The 26704-nt window shown below is 41.2% G+C and overlaps 1 protein-coding gene and 1 pseudogene across 2 annotated transcripts in view; one reads left to right on the top strand and one right to left on the bottom strand.

Annotated features, from left to right (window-relative positions):
• The window catches only part of LOC132385138 (reticulocyte-binding protein homolog 2a-like), a 262129-nt gene that overhangs the window by 157039 nt on the left and 78386 nt on the right, over positions 1–26704 (bottom strand). Inside the window, exon 1 of one of the 2 annotated variants that reach the window (XM_059956944.1) lies at positions 22604–22687. The exons of the other annotated variant lie outside the window; for it this stretch is intronic. The gene's annotated coding sequence lies outside the window, so the exon portion shown is untranslated. Of the gene's footprint in view, positions 1–22603; positions 22688–26704 lie in introns of those variants that run through there. 2 annotated transcript variants of the gene reach the window in all.
• Positions 20849–22071, top strand: LOC132385043 (RNA-binding protein 25-like; annotated as a pseudogene).

Below are 26704 nucleotides of genomic sequence, written 5' to 3'. Positions count from 1 at the left end.
ATTTTATACATTTCTATAAGATCACTCCTCATTCTTCCACAAAGAAAACAGTCAACCTCTCCCTGGTCCCAGAAACATTGCCATAAATTTCCTTTGCACTCTTTACAGCTTCAGAACATCTTTCCTATAGCAAGCTGACAAATAACTGAACCCAATACTCCAAATGCAGCCTCACCAATGTCCTTTACAAATTGGGAAAATAATATCCCAATTTCTGTACTCACTACCTGACTGATGAAGGGCACCATGCCAAGTGAAGTAAAACTATCTTAAATATTTTAAGAGGAGTAGGAAAGTTATTTCTGGAATCCTGGTCAATACTTATTCCTCAATCAGCATTACTCAAATGGATCATCAAATTGTAATTTGTGAGGGAGCACAATAGTTTGCTGCTTTTCCAAATTGTGGGTCATTTGCTGTGGAATAATTTTGGACTTGAGCTGGCTGGTGGTGTTGTGGCATCAGCACTGGACTTCGAGGCAAGTGGTCCTCGGTTCAAATCCAACCACCTATCTCCTTGCACACTTTCCATATGTGCTGGGTCAAGTGTTGAGCTAGCAATTTGGCCTCGTAAAAAACAGACAAATGTTTAAGTGGTGGCAAGGTTGCCACCTGTTGCATCACAAAACGTGGAGAGGAACAATAATTTTGGACATCCCAAGGGTATAAAAGGCACCATATAAATGCATGATTTCTTTATTGTTCAAAAAGTACACAGGTCCTTCACAGAATTTTTATCAATAAGACAGTTCCTAGATTGTGGGACGAATATACAATATTTGTTCTGAATTAACGAAGACAGACAAAACTGTAGAAAAATAACATTTGCCCGTAATGGATGGCATAAGCAAGAGGGCATGCTTGTTCCTATAGCTGGGGTGCCTAAGGCTTTTGCACAATTCTGTAGTAATCTTATGTATGTTGCATGCACTGTATTGCTGCCTGTCACAAAAAAAACAGATTTCATGACATATGTTAGTGATGATAAACTTGATTCTATTGTGAACTGAGAGTGGGAAGGTGGCAGGAAGAGGGGAATCATGGTTGGGAAAAGGGGAAGGGAGAGGGGAGGGAGCAGGAAGCATCAGAGAGACATTCTGTAATGATCAATAAACCAATTGTTTAGAATCAAATGGCCTTACTTGGTGTCTCAGGGTTGGGTGTGACTGGACCCATGTCATTCCCCACCCTGGCACTCCTTCTCTGCCACCTGACTCACATCCCTACACTCGCCATTCTCAACATCCTTTGCTCCTGCCAGATTTACAAACTCATTCCCTGCTCCACGTTGACCAATACAGTACTGTGCAAAAATCTTAAGCACACTAGTTATATACTATATATATGTGCCTCAGACTTCTGCACAGTACAGATTTTTCAGATTCAGATTTGTTTGTTTATCACATATACATTGAAACATAGTGAAATGTGCCATTTGTGTTAACAACCAATACAACCCAAGGATGCGCTGGCAGCAGCCCGCAAGCAACACAACAACTATCTCTCTCTCTCACACACACTCACTCACTCCTCCAACCCCAGGAAAAGGCCTTCAGGTCTCCAGGCTTCAGCCACTGGTATTTGACTTCAGGACTTCCAATTGACCTTCAGGCTTCGATCTTCAGTATTGACCCGGGCCTAAATTTTAAACATTTAAAAATATTTTAACCTTGATCTATTGTGGCTTCTTTTATGAACTGAGTTCCTGAGCTATCAGAGATCACCAGGGAGTGATGGCTCTATGGTTTTGCTTACTTACGCCCTCCTAAACATAGGCTGGGCTAGTTCCAGCACTGAGACGAAGCAGCTCCTAGCAACTGACAGCTGAACAGCCAAATTCTCTGAAACTTCTGCAGGCATCCCCCTCACAACCATCACTAGCTGATCTTCCCACACGCTTCCCTTCATGCAACCGCTAATGTCTGTCTCACTTTTCTGGATCAGGTTTCTGGAACAGAGAGGATAAGTGTGCATGCAAGAATGTGAGTCATTATGCATTGCACTCACCACTGATCACGTGGATTAATAAATTGTGGGAGAGAATCCACAATTCTTTGTAAAATTAAGGCCTTAATTTACATGCAAAAATTGACACCAAGCTACCTGAAGAGGATATTACAAAACAGAACATAGAACATTATAGCACAACTCAGGAACTTTGGTCCATCATATTCTACAGACACTATAACCTATTCTCAGATCAATCTAACTCCTCCCTCCTATATAATCCACCATTTTTCAATCATCCATGTGCTTATCCAAAAATTTCTTAAATGTTCCTGTTGTATCTGCCTCTACCACCACCCCTGGCAGCATGTTCTATGCACCCACCACTCTCTGTGTAAAGAACTTTCCTCTGACATCCTCACTGTACTTGGGGCAGATAACTAAACATTTGATCAAGAGAGAGGTTTTAAGGAGGAGGAAGAGGGACTCACGTTTAGGGGAGAATTCTGTAAAAAGCTTGGACAATTGAAGATTTGGAATTAAATAGTGGGGAGAGTAACTGAAGCTGAATTCTGATTATTAATAACCAGAATTACTTGTACCTAATCTCTTGTGCAGCACATTCTCCCCTGTTTTGCATGTAAAGTTGCTACAATCTGTGCCCCTCAACCATCCACAGACAGAAATTAGCCACTATGTTTTTTTCCTGCTGGCAAAGAACAACAGGACTTGAGTCCAGGCTGGCATTGCCAGTGTCGTCAAGCCACAGGCAATGTTCTCTCTAATTTGTAATGACTAGTGCGCGCAACAATCTTGAGCTGTGCAATTTTTTGCCCAGTGACAGCAACATGTGCACACTGAAATAAAAACAGTATAAATAACCCAGCTCTAAAATCTGCAGACAAATCATTGCAAACTCCACGTTGTCAACACCGTCCGCACCAGAAACCGGAAAAGGAAATGTGGTTGTGTACCATCATGAAATATGCTTAACATGCCAACGAGGTAGAGGGTGACAAACTTTATGTGCAGTTTAAACTCCTTTGTGCTGTGCACTAGTAGGAAAAGATGTGTGCACATGCACACCTTAGAGCAGGGGTGGCTAACCTTTTACATTCCATGCGTCAATTTTTTCACACACAAGTTCAGATGCGCCATACTACTCTTGTACCCCCATTCAATTCTTGTAAAAATATGTAAATATAGACATATTTAGCATTTTACATGACATTACTTACCTTAATGAGACTTCTAACAAATATATTTTGTCTTCTTTTGATTTCTTCCTTTCTCTTAATCACATATTCTTTCCGTAACTCAGACCCAAGCACTAGCTTTAGTTTTCCTTCTATTTCAGTCTGATGTTGTGTTTTATAGTGTCTATTAAGATCCTGTCATCTATTATGTGAGAAAGTGTTTTCACAAACAATGCACAATGGTTTTCCTGACGGGCCCCCTATAAATCAGAACTCATTTTCCCACTGTTCATTGAATTCACGCTTACTATCACTTTCTGCTTTTCTTTTGCTGATTTTCTTTTGCACTGTGATGGGTAACTGAATGTAAAAACAAGGCTTAATTTTTGAAAAAGTACAAAACTGCAAATGTTCACAAAGGACGAACAAAGCACAACTCCGTAGCGCACGAGTGTCAATTGTAAACTGACTGGCAAAAACCTGCGACGCACCACTGGTGCAGATGCCTGGCACCTCAGGATCAAACAAGTATCAAATGTGTATTGAACAGTTATGGAACAACTGCAGAACAAAAGTCCTTCTTTCCTAGTTTGACTCATTGAACATTTTTTTTAAATTGAAAATAGATTAACGTGAAAGAAGATAACATTCACCAAAAGATGTGCATGAAATAATAAAATCGCTAAAAATAATTGCTCAGTTTTAGATTTATTCTCAGTAAAACCCATTTCTAGCTCTAAGCTACTTGAATTCCTGTTATAGATATTTTTTCTACAAATTGGTTTTTGGCTAATACTTTTTGCACGAGTAGATTTACTTTTTTATTATTATCACTGGGGTGCAATGTGCCACTTCTAATCATCCAATGCACTACTTTTGGCGCATGCGCTATAGGTTGGCCATCCCTGTCTTAGAGGGAACATTGGCCACAGGTCATTCAAGTGAGATATTAAACAGAGGCCCAGATTGCTGATAGATCTTCAGACCTTCAGGAGATCAAAGGTTGTGGGATTCGTGCAGGTAAGTAGCATTGAGGCAAATGATCAATGATTCATTTGAATGGCAGGACGGTCATGAGCAGCTGTATAACTTAGTCTTGTTTCTATTTATTGCACTATGCCCTATCATTTGCATTATTCACAGCGTAATTCAAAAATGAATGAAAAAAGGTTCCCAAATCTTTCCTTACCCAACACCAAACAACGAAGTTGTCTGGTTGTTATCTCACTGCGGGAGCTTGCTGTGTATAAATTGGTGCTTGCATTTCCTACATTCCAGCAAGGAATATACTTCAACGCAAAATGTGCCTCTTTGATTGTAAAGTGCTTTGTGGTGGCTTGATGTAACAGAAGGCAGAAAGCACTGAAGTCTTTTATTGTCAAATAAAATCATTGGAACAGTTCCAGGCATCCTTAGCCTCAATTCAGCAGGAGGTTAAGTGAAATGACCCTGCAGTCTGGTCCAAGCTCAGTGGAAACTGTTCTGTTCAGGAACATGGAGACCGGCACGCGAATTGGATTTGTAGGTTTGAGTTGATGGCAGGAGGTACATATTGGTTCTAATGGAATGTCCCAGAAATTACATTATAAAATGACAAGTCTTGGTGTCTATATCAAAAGAATAATGGTAAACACTCACAGTTCATGTGAAATAGACTGTAACATAATCATAGAAGCAAATAGAATTGATTCACAGGGGTCTGATCAATCCAGGAATTGTTCACTGACCTGCCATAATTTCATCGACTAGCTTTGCTTGAAGATGCGGCCTGATAGTTGCATGGCTTATGTCAGTGACAAAACTTGTCTCAAGTATCGTTCAGTGTTCAACTGAAGGTCATGAATGTTTATGCAAAAAAAAGCTATTAAAGACACTACTGGGCCAAATAAGTGCAACATGGCAAAGAATTGTCAATTTAAATGGGTATTCAAAGGTCATTTAGACATTTTTTATCTGCAGCAAATAGTTAATTTGCTCATTAACAATGTGTTTTTGCCCCACAGAACTGCTGCTCACTGGAAGTATTTTTGTTTTTGCACCATTCTCTATGAATCCTAGAGACTGATGTGCTTGAAAATCCCAGGAGATCAACAGTTTTTGAGGTACTCAAACCACCCCAATCATTCCATGGTCAAAGTTTCTGCCCCATTCTGAACAATAACTGAACCTCTTGACCATGTCTGCATGCTTTTATGCATTGAGTTGCTGTCACATGATTGGCTGATTAGATATATGCATTAATGAGCAGACATACCTAATAAAGTGGCCACTGAGTGTAATTCAGTTTGATAGAAATAAATTGCTTATTCACAAATTGCTCACTCCCAGATGTCCTGCCAGCTCCTTGAAGAATATATAAAAGAACCTATGAAGAGGAGCAAATAATTGCCTGATCAAAGATTATATCTCAACCAACATCTGGGAATATATAGTTTGATTAGTTGGTATCTCTTTGCTGTTGGGAGGATCTGGCCTAGCATGAATTGTGGGATTTCCAAAAGTATAATGGGGACTATAGATTAAAATTGGCTGCAAAAAGCTTTAGGGAATCCTGAAATCTTTAAATGTAATATATTAAAAGCAAGTTCATTTCAGCCTTGGCTACAACAAAATGAACAGACAACAGAGAGAAATATTTAATAATGGTTGTTTCTTGCCCAGTGTCCATAACATTGCTACTTCCTTCCCACCCCTGAATCAGCATGAATAAATGATTCTCATTATGCCTTTGTGAAATATGGAAGTGTATGGGAGCACTAAATGCTGTTAATGGTGTGAATTAGTTAATATTACATCTGATTATAAGTCAGCAGCACTGACATTTACTTTTCGTGATCATAGTTCTATCTCTATCATCACAAAAAACTACTCACTTCTGCAAGACTAAAATCAATAATAGAGCAGAACCAAGATCAATAGCAGAGTAATAAAGACCCAGAAAATCTGCTTAGACACCACTTCTTAATGCAAACCCAATTAAAGGGTTACTGATTCCACAATGAAAGGGTTACTGCAGTTGAATGCAATTTTAAAAATACATTCTTAATTTGTCAACACCTGATATGACATCAATGTGGTTATATTCCTTAATATTTTAACTCAGCATGTAATACAGTAAAAACATTTGCAAAAAAGGCACAGCCAAGAAATGTGCACAAACCCACATGAACCCACACTCATGCCAGCACCTGGCATCAGTATCTCTGTGAAGAACAAAAAGTGCATGTGTCCATTAGGCAAGTTAAAACATCCACGTCACTTGAAAACAAAATCGTATTTTGTAATTTGCAAGCTTGAAGTAGTTGGTGAAATATTGTTAGGAAAGTATTTTCCATTGCCACAACACAACTACTGAAAGCAGTCAGAGAATAGAAGAACAAGCTCAATTCCAAAAATATTTCACAAACTGTGAAGCATTTTGGGATGTCCTGCAATCATGAAATGTACCATATAACAGCAAAATGTGTAAATCACAAGACAAAACACTTAGATAAAGTTCTAATTTCTCATTTTATATGAATTGGCTTAGTTTGAGTTCCTTCAAATGGATTCTGAAACATTTTAAAAGGATGTAGATTAATTTGAAATTGGAAGTATTGTGGCAAGCATTCGGTCCATGGTGACAGACAAGAAGAGCTCGTTTATCTCAGCTGCCGGTTTTATAGTGACAAGCACAGTAACAGACAGAGTGCCTTCACTCGGTGAGAACCCACTCAGCCACATAGAGATGAGGGAGGTGATTATCACATACCCTGGTTACAGTCAGGGCAACCCACAAACATACAAGAGAACAACTGTATAGCCCGAGCTAAAATGAACGTGAACATCTCACCATAATTCCACGAATGCATTTTAAACAAGAACATTAAGTAGCACTGGCTGCTAGGAATACTGGGGCGAGCTGTTGACCACGCCCCCAGAGCACCACAGTATCTTGGTTACTATAGAAGCTGAGATACACGGCTAATATGACTGAGATTTTCAGATTGATGAAGGATTCGATTGAGAGGAAAGCTCAGGGGCCACAAGTGATACAAGGCCAAATTTGATTTCAATTGTTCTTTTATTTCCAGAAGACAATGAACCTATGATATTCAGAGATATATTTTCAGAGATATTTAGAGACACAGCACAGTAAAAGCCCTTCCAGCCCAATGAGCCCATGCCACCCAATTATACCCATGTGACCAATTAACCTATTAACTTGCACATCTTTTAGATGTGGGAGGAAACCAGAGCACTTGGAAAAAATCCCATACTATCACATGGAGAACGTATAAGCTTCTTACAGCTAGTGAGGGGAATTGAACCCGAGTCACTGGTGCTAACTGTTGCTGCTACACCACCTCAGCATGGAGTTGAGTTCATGTTTTGGATACACATGTTTTGGTTATATGGGACAAACTGCATCAACTCTGGAAAATATGGACCCATTTCCCAAATGTTGGGAGCCACAGGCAGGCATGGAAGATGAAATTTACCAACACCTTCAATGTGCCAACACAGAGACTAGGCAGCCATGGAAAAAGGGGTTTGAAGATAAGAATTTAAGCTCAGCACAGAGTTTATGGTTTGCCAAACACTGTGATCCTGCTCTCCTGCAAGCTTCTGATACTTAGGTATATATAACTCTCACACAACACATAAAGTAATATTGCTACAAATAAATTAAATAATAAGGTGCATTTACAATACGAGTTTAAAAAGTAAACAGTATAACACTACTGGCACTTCATACGTGATTGTTGCATATGTGACTTGCAAGTGGTTGCAAGTCTCATCGATCTCAGAGGTCCTCCTCCCTTGGAGGATGAATATCCCTCGAGGTAATTGAGTAGTCTCCATTTGTTAGTGGGTACTACCAAACCTCAAGGAGAGACAACCAGGAAGGTTGGAGTGACATGCTTATTACTGATCATGGTCTAGATTAACCATGATCACCATGCCTCTTGGCAAAGTAAGAATCCTCCCAAAGCAAGGGGCAGGGATAGCTTTTGCTCACATTAGAAGTGGTGATAGTGAAATATGGGAGATTAGTGCAGAAAGAAATTATAATGACAAACTACACTTGGAGTTATGTGTTGATGTATTTTGGACAGACTTATTGCAGCACTTAGCCAACTGACTGCACACATCTGCATGAATCCATGAGCATGGTTAGCTACCAATCCATCCGAATGGATGCACCATGATCTTCCATTATCACTGTGGACTGCGTATACCCTCATCTATCAGAGGCTCACTGTCTACCCTGGATGGGCATTTCCTATAGGCTGCATTTCCATTTCAGCTGCTGTAGGACTGACTCTAGTCTTCCTATCAGAACCAGAGGCATCACTCCTGTGCGTCTGTACGTATCATTTCACCATCGACCAAGGCCATGTGGCTCCCCCTGCACAGTGACATTAATGTGGCTCAGTTTCTGTGAACCACATGGCTTGTGCTTCCCGAGTCACGCTCCGGACACTGCAGCACATAATCCAGGCTGCCATTCCCAATGTTGCTCTGAGCAAACGTCAGGGTCTCATCTTTACAGAGGAGATGCTAAACTAGGCCTCATCTGCCCTTTCAGGTGGATAATGAGACCACACAATTCTGAAGAATCAAGGGAAACTCTCCGGTCAAAATGGCACCTGTTTACAATGCTCCTTCAGTCGATCATGAAACCATATATTTCACTTCTTTTATATATTTTACATTTGTTTTTCATCTTGAATGTGATTCTGGAACTGTTGGAGCATGTGATTTGCTGTTTGGAGATCATCCAGATGTTTCAGGGCTCTGCAGTCTCCAAGAGGATTCCAGGAGGCAGAGGCAGTTTGCGGGAACCTCGTGGCGAGAAGGCTGCAAGACAGTGCACCAGCCGATGTTTGATTTCATTTTGCTGATTAAAGCTTCCATTGTTCGCCAATTAAAGTGACAAGGGCGAATGGAACATCAAGGCAAATGTGGTAGGTGAGTGTCATCTGCCTGCCTTTTTATTCACTGGGGATTGCTCTGCTGTCAAAAGAGGAGACTGCCTTTTGATCGCTAGTGGGATTGCTCGCTGCCAGAGAGAGAAAGGCCTGCCGCTGTGCCCAGAGAATGTTCCCCAGGTTTTCTGTGTTTTGAAATGGACTTGAACTGTAGACTTTTCTTTCGGTCTTATAGTTTTTAATACTCTGTGTTTTTCATCAAATCTTTCTCAGTTTTTTTTTGTATGCAGGGAAGGGGGATTTGGGGATTGATGTGCCAGTTCTGTTTTTGTGCAGGGAGAAGGGATTTGGAGGTTGATAATCACACTGCTGTTCTTTTCTTTCTTGGTTTTGTTGCTATCTGGAGAAGAAGAATTTCACAGTTGTATACTTTGATAATAAATAAACCTTTTTGAACATTTGAATTTTCAAGTGACCTGAATCATAATTGCTCTAAAACAAGTTAACTCATCACTCCCTGTTGCACCTTGCTGAACAGAAATTATCAATTGTATTTCCTACATTTAGACAGCAAATGTCTTTCATTATCTGGAAAGTTCTATGAAACATCATGACTTTGTGAAAAGAGCTATATAACTGCAAATTATTTGTTGATAATCTGTGGAATTCATTGCCACAGACGGCTATGAAGGCTAAGTCATTGGGTATATTTAAAGCAGGGGTTAATAGATTCTTGATTAGTAAGAGTGTCAAAGATTATAGGGAGAAGGCAGGAGAATTAGGTTGAAAGGGATAATTAATCAGCTGTGATTGAATGGCAGAGCAGACTCAATGGGCAAATGGTCTAATTCTGCTTTTATATCTGATGGTCTTTAGATTGCTCCATCCTGGGCCATGAACACAGTATACCATGAAATAATGGCACAATTTGAACAAATGAGAAAAGACCTGCACCATTTTCCTTCACCAGTGTCCAAAGAAAAATGGGTGCCCACGCTTTCAACAAAACCAGGTGCTCATTTGCACATTAGAAATTTCACAGCACAACAGCACTCCTGGATTCCTTGAGCAATTATAGCCCTGGGCACCCAACATTGTATACTCTGATCACATTTCTGGGTAGGGCTGCAGTAATAAAATCTGACTGAATGAGGACAACAGAAATGCAGGCAGAGATGTAGATTAAACTTAGAATTCGGATGGATTGGTAGATAACCATGCTCATGGATTCATGCAGATGTGTGCAGTCAGTTGGCTAAGTGCTGCAATAAGTCTGCCCAAAATACATCAACACATAACTCCAAGTGTAGTTTGTCATTATAATTTCTTTCTGCACTAATCTCCCATATTTCACTATCACCACTTCTAATGTGAGCAAAAGCTATCCCTGCCCCTTGCTTTGGGAGGATTCTTACTTTGTCAATAGGCAGCAGTGACATTGAAATTTTATAATTACTTCTGGAAAGTTCAAGATCTCACTGATGGAGAACTTCGAGTCAAAAACCAGTTTCTATCTCCTATTTCACTTCCTGTTTCCCTCTTTCTCTCTATCTCCTGTCTCGTTGCTTGTCTCTCACTGTGTCTCTTTGAACCTCCCTTTTGGTTTACTGGTTTGTTTTACCTCTGTCTCTCCTTCTCTAATGGATTTTCCCTATTGTCTGCTGTTCTATTTCCTCTTGTTTTTGGATTCTAACTGTCTGAGTACATTTCCAACTCTTTCGTATAGTCTCTGTTTCTGTTTTCCTCCTGGGTCTATTTCTTTGCTTGCTCCTCCCCCCCTCCCCCTTACTCACATACATTGATCCCTTGTATGGCAATTATTTGCATTTTCCTGTCATATTGATGACTGTGTATTTAAGCATGATTTCAGCCTGTTACCAATGGATCAGACAGTTCATTCATCTATGACCATTAATTAATGATACTTCTAAAGTTCTATCCTTTCACTGCTTTACAAAGTGCAAATTGATCCCAAAGTTTGACCAGTGGTTCAGGACACTTGAAAGACAGCAAACAGAAGCATTTTTCTTCTTGGCTTTTATTTTCACATTGACCTCTCCATATGGAGTCTCTTGGACCTTTCCTTGACCATCGTTACTCTGCTCAGTAGAGTAGCTACATCTGGGAAAACTTCATCCTCAAAGTTCACTTCTTTGCCATAGAACAGGAAGCCCTTTAGTCACTCAAAACCATTCTGCTTTCTAATTGACTGACTGAAATTTTGTGTAGAGACATACAGCACAGGAACTAATCCTGAATGCATCCTTAGAATCATAGAGATTTATAATTAACCCTTAATCTCAACAGCTTTCTCTTACCCTGTACACGTGAAAAAGATTCAGATTTATTTTTCACACGTGCATGTACATACATTGAAATATACAGTGAACTGTGTCATTTGCATTAACAACCAACACACTCAAAGATGTGGGGGCGGCCCTCAATTGTTCACCACACGTTCCGGTGCCAACATAGCATGCCCAGCGTGTTCAGCAGAACAACACAGGGTGCAGATTCACCAGAACAGTGAGTCATAACCTTAAAATTAGAGCGCCCCTCCTTTAGAGCTCCAAGCCAAAATCTCTGTCAAGGTTACAGCTCAGACTCAGCTGTTATTTTAGGTAGATAAAGTTTTGGGACAGAAAGAGCAGTTAAGGGTCAGGTTAGGGTTTAGGGTCAGGGATACGGGGAATTATAGGACAGGCTAGAGCCAATGCCTCTGTTCTGCTTTCATGAACGTGGTGGAGGTAGGGCTCACAGACCAGCAAGGGTGCTCGGGATCCCGTCATCGGTGAGTGTGGAGCTCGCGGGCTCAAATTCGGCTTCTTATCCAGGGTCCTCATTCATCATCGTTGGCGAGTCATGGGTCGAAACTGAAGGTTGTTTGGAAGTCTAGATTGAAGTCTGAAGGTTGATCGGAAGTCCATACATAATTTGAGGCCCAAGTCTGGAGCCTGGAGTCTGTGAATATCCGCAGGTCTGCTGGGGAAGTCGAAAGCCCGATGTCTGTGAATCCACAAGTCCGCTGGAGGCCAAAGGCGACCTGTCCTGGCGTTAAGGAAATGTGTATGCGTATTGGGATGGAGGAACAGGGCTTGTTTTGCTGTTATTGCTTTGTCGCCCAGTCTATTATTTATTTACTTACTTTTTGACATACAGTGCGGAACAGGCCCTTCCTGCCCTTTGAGCCCCATCGCCCAGCAACCCCCCAAATTTAATACTAACCTAATCATGGGACAAGTTACAATGGTACTAACTGGTACATCTTTGGAATGTGGGAGGAAACCGGAGCACCAAGAGGCAACCCACGCAGTCATGGGGAGAATGTACAAACTCCTTACAAGCAGCGGCAGGAATTGAACCTGGGCCATTGGCACTGTAAGGCGATATGCTAACCCACTACACTACCATATTGTAGCACTTATCAAAATCATTAATTTTGAAATAAATTTATTTAATACTAGCATAATCTTAAAATATATTTCTAATACGATCAGCATCCCCAACCCTTTTTTTTAGTTCAAACTTAATCCTTCTCTTTGCCCACTGGAGACTCATTCTGGTCAGTGCTTGTTTAATTTATGACTCTCAGTTCTGCTTGGCAGTGATTTACAGCAACTACTACACTAGAACAGATGTGGAATAAGACCGTAAATCAAAAAGCAGCAGATACCAGAAGTATGAAATAAAAGTCAAAGTCCAGTTTAATGCCATCTGCACAGGTACATATGTGCACAGGTGTAATGAAAAACCTACTTGTAGCAGCATCACGGGCATATACTGTAGTATCATATAAGCAGTATTCATAAGAAAAACATAAATTCAACACTATTTTTGCAAGAAAACATAATTAGAACAAAAAGTACAAAGTCTATTTTAGCGCAAAGTGGTTAAAGTGTTCATGGTATTGCTAAACTGTAGTGATTAGACTTTTTGAAGAACAAAATGGTTGAAGGGAAATAGAGAATTTCTTGAACCTGAAATTGTAGGAAACACTCAGCAGGTCAGGCAGCATCTGTGGATAGAGAAACAGTGAACAGTTCAGGTCCAAAGACCTTAATCAGAATTTGGAAAGAAGAAAAGAGAAACAAAAGGGAAACTCTGAGCAATAAACAAATTGCTGAAGGAACTCAACAGGTCAAGCAGCATCTGTAGAAGGAAATGGACAATCAATGTTTCATGTTGAGACCCTTGATCTGGACGTCAACAATCCCTGTGTATATTCTGCCACACCCACCAGAGAGGATGGCTCAGTGGGAGGGAGTAGCCCTGGATGTCCTCAGCATTGGTGCTGTACTACATGAAATCCCATCGCACCTGGCCAGATGTAGGCAATGAAGCACTCCCATGATTACCACTTATTGCCTACACCCAATCGATGAATCCAGTGTTCCTTGATGTTGAATACCACTTGGAAGAAGCACTATAAATAGTATGCTCAGTGTATAGCAATTCAATATCCATCATTAAATGATTGTGCTGAAGGACTTAGTGACCAGATTGGGTCTGAGAAAAGTAATGTGAACTAAAACAAAGTCAAACCTATTCGATCTTATATTCAGCAATGTACTGTACAAAGGTTTCTATCTATAGTGGATTAGCAAAAAGTGAGCTCTGCACAGGTCTTCATATGCTGGGCACTTGCTGTTGTGTTGTGAGGTAGTCAATAGTGGAGTGATTAAACTCCAAAATGAGTAAGGAGCTAGATATGTCAGGACATGGATATCTCATTAGTCCAGGGGTTCCCAAGCTGGGGTCCACGGACCCCTCGCTTAATGGTAAGGTTCCACGGCATAAAAAAGGTTGGGAATCCTTGCATTAGACTAAAAAAAAGTTACAGAGGCAGGAAAGAGTTGGTCACTGGAGGGATTTAACAAGTTTATTGAGGTGTGGCCTAGCTGGAAACCAAAAGAGATCAGCAAACACATGGTCTGGATATTGAAAAGGCTTGTTATGATTTAACACCCAGTATGTATGAGAGTTTTGGATGGCCTCAACTTTATGATAGGTAGAATAAAGAAAACAGTCAATATTTAAGAGAAGTTTGGATAAGTATACAAATGGGAAGGGTGTGGAGGTCTATGGTCAGGTGCTGGTTGATGGAACTAGGCAGAATAATATTTCAGCACAGACAAGTTGGGCCAAAGGGTCTGTTTCTATGCTGTAGAGCCCTATGACTCTATAAGTTTTGAAGTGAATTGTTTAGCTAAGTTTAAATGTAACAAAGGCAAGGACGAGTGTTTCAGTTGGTACAGATTTGGGCAATATCACAGAGGAGAAAATAAATTATCTTTCGAATGCTGCTGATTGAATTAAGACTCCATTTGAATAAGTGTGAATAGAATTGGATGATGGCTTTACCCTGTCCCAAAACAAGAATTGCTTTCAGGAGAGTAAACCAGAGATATTTAGTCATTCCGTTTTGTAACTGTTAAAAGTAGCATCTGTGCAGCTTAACCAATGCACTTTGCCATTCTATTTAAACAGCAAATAAATAATAATGCATAATAAATAGATAGATATCAAGTAGCTAGTTCACAGCTCCCCAGGAACTTCCAAGTAAACAGTACAGCTTACTCTTGTGACCTTCAAAGGATCAAACTCTCAATGTTGTTTAAAGTGTTCAAACAAATTAGGTATCAAATAATACCAATAAGACTATTTGCAGAGGACATCTGCTTTCTGTTCACGAGAAGGCAAAATACACTCAGTAGCCACTTTATTAGGTACCCCCTGGACCTAATAAAATAGCCATTGCATATATGTTTGTGGTCTTCTGCTGCTACAACCCATTCACTTAAGGTTCAGTGTGCTATGTTCAGAGATGTTCTTCTGCACACCACTGTTGTAACACATGGCTAGTTGAGTTACTGCCATCTTCTAGTCAGTTTGAACCCACCTGGCCATTCTCCTCTGACTTCTCTCAATAATAAGGCATTTTCACCCACGGTACTGGAAGTTTTTTTTTGTTTTTCACACCACTCTCTGTAAACGCTAGAAATTGTTGTGTGTGAAAATCCCAGGAGATGAGCAGTTTCTGAGATACTCAAACCACCCCATCTGGCACCAACAATCATTCCATGGTCAAATTCACCTAGATCACATTTCTTCTCGATTCTGATGTTTGGCCCAAACATCGACTGAACCTCTTGACCATGTCAACATGCTTTAATGCACTGAGTTGTTGCCACATGATCGGCTGATTAGATATTTGCATTAACAAGTGGGTGTACAGGTGTACCTAATAAAGTGGCCACGGAGTGTATGAAGGACTACTCTGCAGGGACAGTTAGGCAGATGCACCTGGAACCATTTACCTGGAGAGTTGACCAAGTTACTTGATTGTATAAAAACTGTGCAGACTTGGAGTTTTAAAATCAATTGTTAATGTTTTAATCTTCTCATTAATCAATCTATTTAAATAATTAATGCTACCAGTAAAATTTAGGTCATATCTCTGTTCTCCCTACAGATCTGAGTGCTCATTTATCTAAGTCCTGACTTACATGAAGGGTAGCTGTGATGTAAACTAGTTAGACTCTTTTCAAGTTGATTCTAACACAACCTCATCTTGATCATGAAAAACACTCTGTGCCTTTTCTCTGGACATAATACAGCAGAGGTAATTAAAATTATGTAAATGTTTGACAGGGTATATTTTAAGCATATATTTCCACATGGAGGATACCAATTAGAGGTTATAAAATATAAGACAGACATTAATCAAATCCTTTGGTTCTGTCCTCATTGAAGTAGACGTACTGTAGATAGCTTCCAAAAATGTAAGGGAACCTGGAATCCAATGAAGGTGGGGAGCACAAGTAAATAATTAGTAAATTAGTTTTGGTCTCTTCACTTAAAGCCTTGATCTATTAGGACTTTGAAAATTGAAAGGGGATCTAACTGAACTTTACAAAATTCTGACAGCTCTTGGCAAACTGGGTTTGAGGAGGATATTTCCCCTGGCTGGGATTTCTAGAATGAGAGGTCACAGAAACAGGATATTGGTGCACCATTTAAGAGCAAAGTGAGAGCTGTAGGGACCAAATCACTGAATATTGTTAAGGAATGGGATTTTTTTTTTTAGTTAAAAAAGACAGTAAGATACATGGAGTCTATTGAGCAGACAGTGAGTCAGGGCAATACTGAAAGTTTGGCACTCTTCAGAGGCTAAATTACCTCTAAAGAGAGTGGAAGAGACAGAGGGAGAAAGACAGACAACTCTGAGATTCTTTTTTTACAGGCCTACTCAAAAATCTATAATGGAATAATAACCATAATAGAGTCAATAAAAGACCACACCAATTTGGGCATTCAACCAGTGTGCAAAAGACAACAAACTGTGCAAATACAAAAAGAAAGAAAGAATAATAAGTAAATAAATTTTGAGAACATGAGATGAAGAGTCCTTGAAAGTGAGTCCATAAGTTGTGGGAACATTTCAATGACCTTCTCCTCTTCTGATCCTCTGATGAGGACTAACGAATGGACCTCTGGTTTCCATCTCCTGAAGTCAATAATCAGCTCCTTGGTCTTGCTGATATTGAGTAAGAGATTGTTGTTATGGAACCACTCAGCCGGATTTCCAATCTCCCTCCTAATCATCAGCACCTTTGATTCAGCCCATGACAGAGGTGCATCAGCAAACATGAATATGGCATGGGAGCTGTGATTAGCCACACAGTCTTAAGTATAAACTGACTAGAGCAGAGGGCTAAGCTCACAACCTTGTAGTGCACCTGTACTGATGGAGATTGTTGCCAATCTGAACTGACCGCGGTCTGCAAGTGAGAAAATCAAGGATCCAATTGCACAATGAAGTATTAAGACAAAGGTGTAGGAGCTTATTGATTAGTCTTGAGGGGATGATGGTATTGAATGCTGAGCTGTAGTTGATGAAGAGCATCCTGATGTGTACATCTTTGCTGTCCAGGTATTCCAGGGATGAGTGAAGAGCCAATGAAGTGGCATCTGCTGTGGACCTGTTGCTCTGGTAGGCAAAATGGAGCGGATCCAAGTCACTTCTCAGGCAGGAGTTGATATGTTTCATCACCAACCTCTCAAGACACTTCATCACTGTGGATGTAAGTGTTACTGGATGATAGTCACTGAAACAGATTACCACATTCTTCTTAGACACTTGTATAATTGAAGCCTGCAAGAAGCAGGTAGTTAACTCAGACTGCCGAAGCAAGAGGTTAAAGATCTCAGTGAACACTTCCACCACTTGATCAGCACAGGATCTTAGTACTTGGTCAGGTACCCTGTCTGGGCCAGATGCTTTTCATGGTTTCACCCCGTGAAGACTGCAAGTTGGCCTGAGACTGATAACTAATGATGTGGCCACTGAGTGTATGTTTGTGGTCTTCTGCTGCTGTTGCCTATCCACTTCAAGAGATATTTTCTGCATACCACTGTTACAATGCATAGTTATTTGCGTTACTGTCACCTTCCTATATATAAAAGAGCAGAAATGGCTTGCTACATCAGAAAGATTGACATGTTTGAATATAAAAATGACAACTGGATATTGTGTACAGAGAAAAGTGAGCAGTATTTTAAAGCAAATCAAAGAGCTGCTGAGAAAGCAAGTGCCTGTTTTGCTAAGTGGATTGGATTTAAAGGCATACAGTTTGATTAGAGGTTTAACTGCTCCAATCAAACCAGCCAAAATGAGTTTTGCTGATATCTTCAAAGCAATGCAAGAACATTTAGAACCAAACCCATTGTTGATTGCAGAACACTTCAGGTTTCATACGTGGAATCAACAGGAAGGCAGGGATGATGGCAGAGCAGAAATGGTTGAAGTTTCTGGGAATAGTTCACAAGGTGCAGGACAGATATGTCCCACAGAGGAAGAAGTTCTCAAATGGCATGGGAATGTCAACCGTGGCTGACAATGTTAAGGATTGTATAAAAGCCAAGGAAAAGGCATCTAAGATAGCAAAAGTGAATGGGAAGTTGGATGATTGGGAAGCTTTTAAAATCCAACAAAAGGCAACTAAAAAGCTGTAAGAAGGGAAAAGATGAAATATGAGAGCAAACTAGCCAATAGTATAAAGCAGGATACCAAAAGTTTTTTTTAGTTATAAAGGAAGGTGAGAGTTGATATTGGATCACTGGAAAATGATGCTGGTGAGGTAGTAATGGGGGACAAAGAAATGGCAGATGAACTTAATGGATACTTTACATCTGTCTTCACTGTAGAAGACACTAGCAGTGTGCCAGAGGTTCATGAGCGTCAGCAAGCAGGAGTGAGTGCCATTGCTATTACAAAGGAATACAAAGGAATTACAAAGAGTCCTGAGAGAGGTTGCTGAAGAGATAACAGATGCATTAGTAATGATCTTTCAAGAATCACTTGATTCTGGCATGGTCCCAGAGGACTGGAAGATTGTAAATGTCGCTCCACTCTTTAAGAAGGGAGGAAGACAAAAGAGAGGAAATTATAGGCCATTTAGCCAAACCTCAGTGGTTGGGAAAGTGTTGGAGTCCATTGTTGAGGATGAGGGTTCAGGGTACTTGGAGACTAATGATAGTCAAAGTCAAAGTCAGCGTGGTTTCTGTAAAGGGAAATCTTACCTGACAAATCTGTTAGAGTTCTTTGAGGAAGTAACAAGCAGGGTGGACAAAGGAGAGGCAGGGGATCTTCAGATCTTCAGAATCTTCAGACCTTCAGATCTTCAGAAGGCACTTGATAAGGTGCCACAGATGAGGCTGCTTAACAAGATAAAACCCTATGGCGTTACAGGAAAGATAGTGGCATGGATAGAGGAATGACTGACAGGCAGGAGGCAGTGAGTGGGAATAAAAAGGGCCTTTTCTGGTTGCCTGCCGGTGACTGGTGGTGTTCCTCAGGGGTCAATATTGGGACTGCTGCTTTTCACATTGTTTTCTCAATTACTTAGATATTGGAATTGATGGCTTTGTGACAAAGTCTGCAGATGATACAAAGATAGGTGCAGGGGTAAGTAGTGCTGAGGAAACAATGCGATTGCAACAGGACTTAGACAGATTGGAAGAATGGGCAAAAAAGTGGCAGATGGAATACAGTGTTGGGAAATGTATGATAATGCATTTTGGTAAAAGGAACAATAGTATGAACTATTATCTAAATGGGGGATGGTTCAAACATCAGAGGTGCAGAGGGACTTAGGAGTCCTCATGCAAGACCCCCAGAAGGTTGATTCACAGGTTGCGTCTGTGGTAAAGAAGGCAAATGCAATGTTGGCATTTATTTCAAAGGGAATAGAATATAAAAGCAAGGAGATAATGCTGAGCCTTCATAAGACTAGTCAGGCCACACTGAGAGTGTTGTCAACAGTTTTGGGCCCCATATCTCAGAAAGGACATGTTGTCATTGAAGAGAGTCCAGAGGAGGTTCAAGAGGATGATTCCAGGAATGAAGGGGTTAACATATGAAGAGCATTTGGCAGCTTTGGGCCTGTATTCACTGGAATTTAGAAGAATTTGGGGGGTATCTGATTGAAACCTACCGAATGTTGAAAGGACTTGATAGGGTGGATGTGGAGAGGATGCTTCCTATGCTGTGGGTGTCCAGAACTAGAGGGCACAGCATCAAAACTGAGGGGCAACCCTTTAGAACAGAGGTAAGGAGGAATTTCTTTTTAGCCAGAGAATAGCAAATTTGTGGAGTGCTCTGCCACAGACTGTGGTGGGGGCCAAGTCCATGGGTGTATTTAAGACAGAGGTTGGTAGTTTCCTGATCAGTCAGGACATCAAAGGATATGGCGAGAAGGCAGGTGTATAGTGGGATATAGTGGGTTGAGTGGGATCCAGGATCAACAATGAAGGAATGGTGGAGCAGACTCAATGGGCTGCATGGCCTAATTCTGCTCCTGTATCTTATGGGCTTATGTGGCTGAATTGAAGAGATTGTCTGAGCATTGTCAGTTCGGTGATGGGCTTAATGATATACTGAGAGATCATATAGTTAGTGGAATCTTACAAGAAAGCATTCAGAAACTGCTCTTAACTGAAGCACAACTCACATTTAAAAGAACACTTGAAATATCGATAGAAACAGCAAACAGAGACACAATTGAGTTGCAGTCAGGTTGAGTGAGTTCGAACAAAATTGGAAACTCTAAACAGAAACCTGCCTGGCCAAATTGTGTTACAATTGTGGCAGGTGGCAGGGTCTCATACGCACCAGATCATTGCAGATTTAAAGGTGAAACTTGCAGAAATTGCAACAACGTAGGACATATACAAACAGCACGTTGGGCAGACAAAAATAAATGGGACGAGGTCATCTAAAAGGTCAAGTTGCACTTATCAGCATGCTGTTGATGAAAAAAATCTGAGGTGACACAGGACTAGGTAGCCTTAAGATTTACAATGTCAAAATTAGCAGTAGACAAGCAATATGGCTTACACCAGAAGTAAACGGAAAATTGATTAAAATGGAATTTTTGATTCACTGATTCAGCTGTTCCAGTCATTCCACAAAATGAGTTTGAACAGCATTTCAAAGATACTGAACTGAAGCCTACAGATATACAACTAAGAACTTATACTGGGGAAAAGGTAACTCCTATGGGAATGACATTTGTAACGATTAAATCCACCAACCAACAAGCCATTTTCGGTTTGTATGTGTTAAAGATAGGAGGGGCGGCTTTGTGGGGACATAATTTGCTAAGGTAACTACAATTTGATTGGAGGTCCATCTACCATTTGCAAGCCACATCCCCTGCAATGAAGCCAACTGAAAATGCATTAAGAAAGGTACTGGATAATGCCACAACTGTCTCCATGTCAAAAACCATGAACCTTTGCAAAGAGGTGTTGGTGCCAACCTCTGTGCCTCTGGTTGGAAAGCATATTGGGCCAAGGAAGGACCATGCTGTTCAGAGGAATCATGAAAGTGACAAAAGCAGTGGTCCGACTACATCAATTTTTGTAGGCAACATATTTGAGAAAGCTTCTGAAATGCTAATCAGGCAGTTACTTGCAAAATGTGGGTTGGTTTTAAGCTGGAAGTGAGTTCAGAGAGCTTCAGGGAATTTGCAAACATTCAGCTTTTGTTAGTATAAAAAACCAGAATCTACTCTGCATGTATTAATGTTACTGCAGGAACTTCAAGTGGGAGATTAAAAACTGCCTGTAAAAGTAGATGCAAAGACCAAAGCACAACTGGATGAATGGAAGGCCAAAATGAAAGGAGTCAATGGAGATACAAAAACAGAGGAATCATCAGATGAGGTTGTGGATGAGGAAACCAACAGAAGAGATCAGATTGTAAAGGGAGAAATAGAAGGAATAATAAGAGAATACTCCAGTTAACTAAATGCTCCTTCCCAAGACCAAGATGCACAAACTAGAAAGAAGAAAAAGGAAAAGGAGGAGGATGGCATAAACGAGACCTAATTTCTTGAGAAATTAGCAAAATCAGAGATACTGTACAAGAAACGAGAAGAAAAAGGAAGGTGAGAAATTGAAAGACAAGAAGTTAAAAAGGAGAGAAAAGATAAAGAGAAATAACACGAGTGAGAAATAGAAATCTGTAAAAGAGAGAAGGAATGTGAGAAAGAAAAAGAGCAGGATAAAGACAGAGAAATGAGACAGGACAGAGAGAGAAGCAAGGATTGAAGTAGATCCAGAGAGGAAAGCCGAGAAAAGAAGAAAAAAGGTGTCCAGAGCTGCCAGCCCCACTTTCTGCAAACTCAGAGTCAACTCCCAGGAACGTAAGAAAGAGAAAGGGCAGGATAGAGAGAGAGAGAGAGAGAGAGAGAGAGAGAGAGAGAGAGAAGGAAGCCAAGACCAGAAGAGAAGCAAGGTTTGAAGTAGATTCAGAGAGAAAAACATCCAGAGATGAAGAAAGGCGTCCAGAGGTGTCAGAACCACGCCCTACAGTCTCAGAGTCAACTCATACGACCACCATGGAGGAGGCCCCAGAATCTGAGATTGCTTTCACAGCCAAAAGTCTCACCTGCCTTCCTTGTCAGGAAAGATGCTATCCCACAAGAGGAAGAAATCCTCCAGAATGATTAAATCCTTTGGCCTGAATGAGACAATTTAAAATTTACTCTGCTATGGATGTAATAGATGTTTATAGAGTACCTGTATTATGTAGTATACTGTATATACTGTATACACAAGTTGAGATGCATTCTATATTGAATTGGAGTTAAGAGCTAGGCAGGGAGACGTGTTGTGTATGTAATATTTCAGTAATATTGTAAATACTTGATTCAGCATTCTTGTTCTTTTAAACCAATACCATTAAGCAAGGGATCTGTGGACCCCAGGTTGGGAATTCCTGGTTTAAATAATTCATTCTGGGTTATGTAAAAGTATGTGAACTGCATAAATCATGATGCTACCATGTGATCATGTGCACTGCACTTAAAGTATATATGAAACTAAAACATTATTCCCTGCTCTCTGCTCTTACTTCAATTAGATTTATGTTTTGGAATTACAAAACATAACAGGACTCTTTACATTTCTATGATTTCCAGGTGAGGAAACAAGGGTTTGATAATGAGGAATCCTCTTCATTCACCATCTAACACTCACCCTGTGAATACGTGGCACGTGTCCTGGTGCTGCTGCACTTGTGCTTAACCTCTCTTGTTTCACAGCTTCTGATTACCATCTTCGTGAAGTTGACTGTTCTCAGGCTGCAGCTGGGACATTAATCTTCATTTCCTGTGTCATGAGAAAGTATTTTCTGATTGGCCACTGGTCCTCTGGTTCTTCCAGCATTAAATGTCACCAATAAATCCACAAGGCATGTCAAGAGTGTGATGGAATACTCTCTTCTTGCCTGGATGACTGCAGTTCCAACAATGCTCAGGAAAGCTGACAACATTCAACAGAAAGTAGATGCACCCAAAATGTTCAGCCCTTTACAATCGGCACCCTGTGGCTGAAGTAAGTATGCCCTGTAACGGGAGCACGCCAGGAGTTCTTCAATAACATCTCTCAAACCCACAATCATCTTTCACCAATAAAGAGGGACACAGATACAGGGAAGCACCAATTTGTAACACACACACAAACAACTTATTTAAAAATACTCTCAATGGCCATGCTGTTAGGTACAGGAGACATTAAATAAAGCAGCCACTGAGTGTAGTTCTGTACATTCATGGTCATCTGCTGTTGTAGCCCATTCATTTCAAGGTTCGATGAGATGTGCATTCAAGGGTGCTCTTCTGCACACCACTGTGGTAACACATGGTTAATATCAGCTTCCTGTCAGCTTGAACTAATCTGGCCATCCTCTGACCTCTCTCGTTAACAAGGTGTTTTTGCCCACAGAACTGCTGCACACTGTGTGTATTTTTTGTTTTTTGCACCATTCTCTGTAAACTCTAGAGGCTGTTGAGTGCGAAAATCCCAAGAGGTCAGCAGTTTCTGAGATTCCCAAACCACCTTGTCTGGCACCAACAATCATTCCATGGTCAAGGTCACTTATATCACATTTCTTCCCCATTCTGATGTTTGTTCAGAATAACAGCTGAACCTCTTGACCATGTCTGCATGCTTTTATGCATTGAGTTGCTGCCGCATGATTGGCTGATTAACAACTAATATGCTAGGGAAGTGCTAGGGGCAGCCCCCAAGTATTGCCACACATGCCCACAATGCTCAGCAGAACACAAACATCAACAACAGCAAAACTAGTCTCTTTCTCATCCTCTTAGCCACCCACCCACTCGTAGAAACAGACAGGCCTCCAAACCCAGGACAGACCAAAGGTTTCAAAGGTACATTTAATATCAGAGAAATGTATACAATATACATCCTGAAATGGTTTTTCTTTGCAACCATCCACAAAAACAGGGGACTGCTCCCAAAGAATGAATGATGGTTAAATGTTAGAACCACAAAGTCCCCCACAGCTTCCTCCCCCTCCCCAGCATGTAAGCGGCAGCAAGCAACAGTAACCCCTCCCTCCACTGGCAAAAGAAAACATCAGCACCCACCACTGAGCATTCAAGCATGAGCAAAGTAGCAACAAAGACACAGACTTGCAGTTACCCCAAAGACTTCGCGTTTCACCCGGTATTCAACATACCACAGGCTCTCTCTCCCTAATAAGGGAAAAAGAGGTGTCTCCATTTCACAGCGAGAGGGGAGACATAACAAACAACTCAACGGTTTACGATGTTAGAAGTCCATTGCATCACTTTTTCTGAGCTCTGTGCCCAAAGATGTCGGGCCTCTGGGCACACAGCCGGAGATCTTCCGACTCCCACGACATACCGATTTCCTGCCGGGACACTTCGGCGTGACTGTCTGCAAGTCTCCAGGCCTTAGTCTTTTGACCGTCACCAAGACTCCAATCCTTACGGCTCACAGGTGTGCAGACATCGGGACTCCAACCTCCAGCCCCTGGCCCAGACTCACAAACATCAGGCCTCCAACTACACCAGGACTGACTGATCTCAGACAAGTTGGGCTTGATTTCCCTTTATGGTTCTACAGTAATCTATCAAGTCCTCTCAAGGCAGATATAGCATCAGTTATGCAGAGTGAAGATTCAAATCCAGTGCCTCATCCAAGACACTCAAGACAGATAAAACACTGGCTAGATATAAAATTCTCTCTACAGGTAAATACAAAGCTAGTTAGATGAAAGAGTTTATTTTACTCTAAACTGCCCCAATCAAAAATTTCTGGGGTAAATAAAATAGACGTAAGATAAAGACAGGAAGGCACAGGGTGGGTTACAAGCAAAGTAGAACTCTCTTTGAACTGCCTCACCAAAAACTGTTAGAACAAGTAGCACATGCAGTAAATATAAATCTCAATTCCAAATAAACTCAAACTATGGATTAAGCAAAGATTTCTCAATTCAAGACAGTTCGAAGTTTCAAAGTACATTTAATATCAGAGTATGTATACAGTATACAACCTGAAATTCATACTCTCCACAAACTTTGACAGCAACAATAACTTACTTTTATGGATTCGTAACAAAGTGGAGGTGGCACAGTGGTTAGCACAACACTTTACAGTACCAGTGACCCCAGTTCCATTCCCACTGCTGCCTGTAAGGAGTTTGTATGTTCTCCCCATGACTACGTGGGTTCCCTCCAGGTGCTCTGGTTTTCTCCCACGATCCAAAGACCTACTGGTTGGTAGGTGAGAGAAATGATTCTTAAGGAGTCCATTTAGAATGTGCTGACACAGAAAGAACGTGCAAAGCAACTTGCAGGGCAACGTATAAACCAATTTGCAAAATCAGGATGAAACAATAGCTTGCTGATTAAAGAAGCGATACGGGTAACGGGAAGACATGCTTAACGATTGAACAATAACGGTGTTAATGCGCTGAGGCTGATAAGTGGGCCAAAGGGGTAATCACATTTGTAATTTTGTAATGAGATTAAAGAAGAATGTAGGGTATAAAAAACTGTGCAAAGTGTAATTCGGCACTCAATCTAGCAGGAGCTGGTTGGGACCGACTCTGCAGACTCGAAAAATAAAGTTTACCGTTCTGCAAATTGCTGAGACTCAGTGTGTTTCTGACAACGTGGGGGCTCGTCCGGGATCCACACTCCGGTCGCGGTGGACACGAGGAAGGACATCGGAGACGGTGCACCCCGCCGAGTTTGGCGGTCCCTGACTCCTTGCTCGTCGCTCCAACGCGGCTTGAGCGAGTGATATCCGGACAGCGCAGAGCTGTAAACGGGGAGAAGGGGACAGTACCTGGTACTGGAAGTCCCCAGGACGCACCGGGTAAGTGCCTACTATTATAGTAGAAAGGTGCGGGAATAAGTAAGGACGGAGAAGACCGGGATCGCTACCCGGGGGTCCTCCTGATTAAGTAAGAGCGGAATAAGATGGGAGGGGGTGGCTCTAAAAGGAAAGAGGAAACGGAGAGACCGGGACCATACCCGGGGGTTCCTCCTGATAGCCCCCTCGGTAGAATGTTTGAGAATTGGGGATGTGGAAGACTAAAAGGGAAACAAAAGAAAAAAATGATACAGTACTGTTTAATTTGGTCGAAACAGCCGATAGAAAAACCTGCGGTCTGGTGGCCGCGGCTTGGGTCTGAGGAGGATTGGGTACGACAAGCCTTAAACATTTACGTTAATTCAAAACCAAGTGTAAAACCGGAAGAAATTGCTTATGCTTTTTGTTGGGCTCCCTGGCCAGGAGTAACAACAAAGAGTTTTAAATTGGGCATTAAAGGGGAGCGGAAGTGGGACCCACTCGATCATTTACCCCCTCCCTATGTCCAGCCTTCTGCGCCCTTTGCGGGAGCAGAGAGAGGACGTGAAGAAAGTGAAAAAACAGAAGAAATAGACCCGAAGAGGGAAGAGAGGGATGTTAGGGAAAAAGCAAAAGCAAGGATCGAAACAAGGAGTATGACAGGAGCAGATAAGAAAAAGAAAGACGAATTAAAAAAGGAAGAGGTACAGCTGTGTCCCCTTCGAGAGGTTCCAATGGGAGGAGAACGGGGAGGAACAGGATTTGTAAACGTCCCTCTGACAAGTACCGAAGTACGAGGATTTAAGAAAGATATGAAAACTTTATTAGAAGATCCGATGGGACTGGCAGAACAGTTGGATCAATTCTTAGGACCTAATGTTTACACTTGGGAAGAAATGCATGCGATTATGGGAACGCTATTTTCTGCACAAGAGAGGCAAATGATACGAC

This window comes from Hypanus sabinus, chromosome X2 (assembly GCF_030144855.1).
Source record: "Hypanus sabinus isolate sHypSab1 chromosome X2, sHypSab1.hap1, whole genome shotgun sequence".
In the NCBI taxonomy this organism is placed as follows: Eukaryota; Metazoa; Chordata; class Chondrichthyes; order Myliobatiformes; family Dasyatidae; genus Hypanus; species Hypanus sabinus.
The sequence above is the reverse complement of the archived record's forward strand: the minus strand, read 5'-3'. Positions and strand labels throughout refer to the sequence as shown.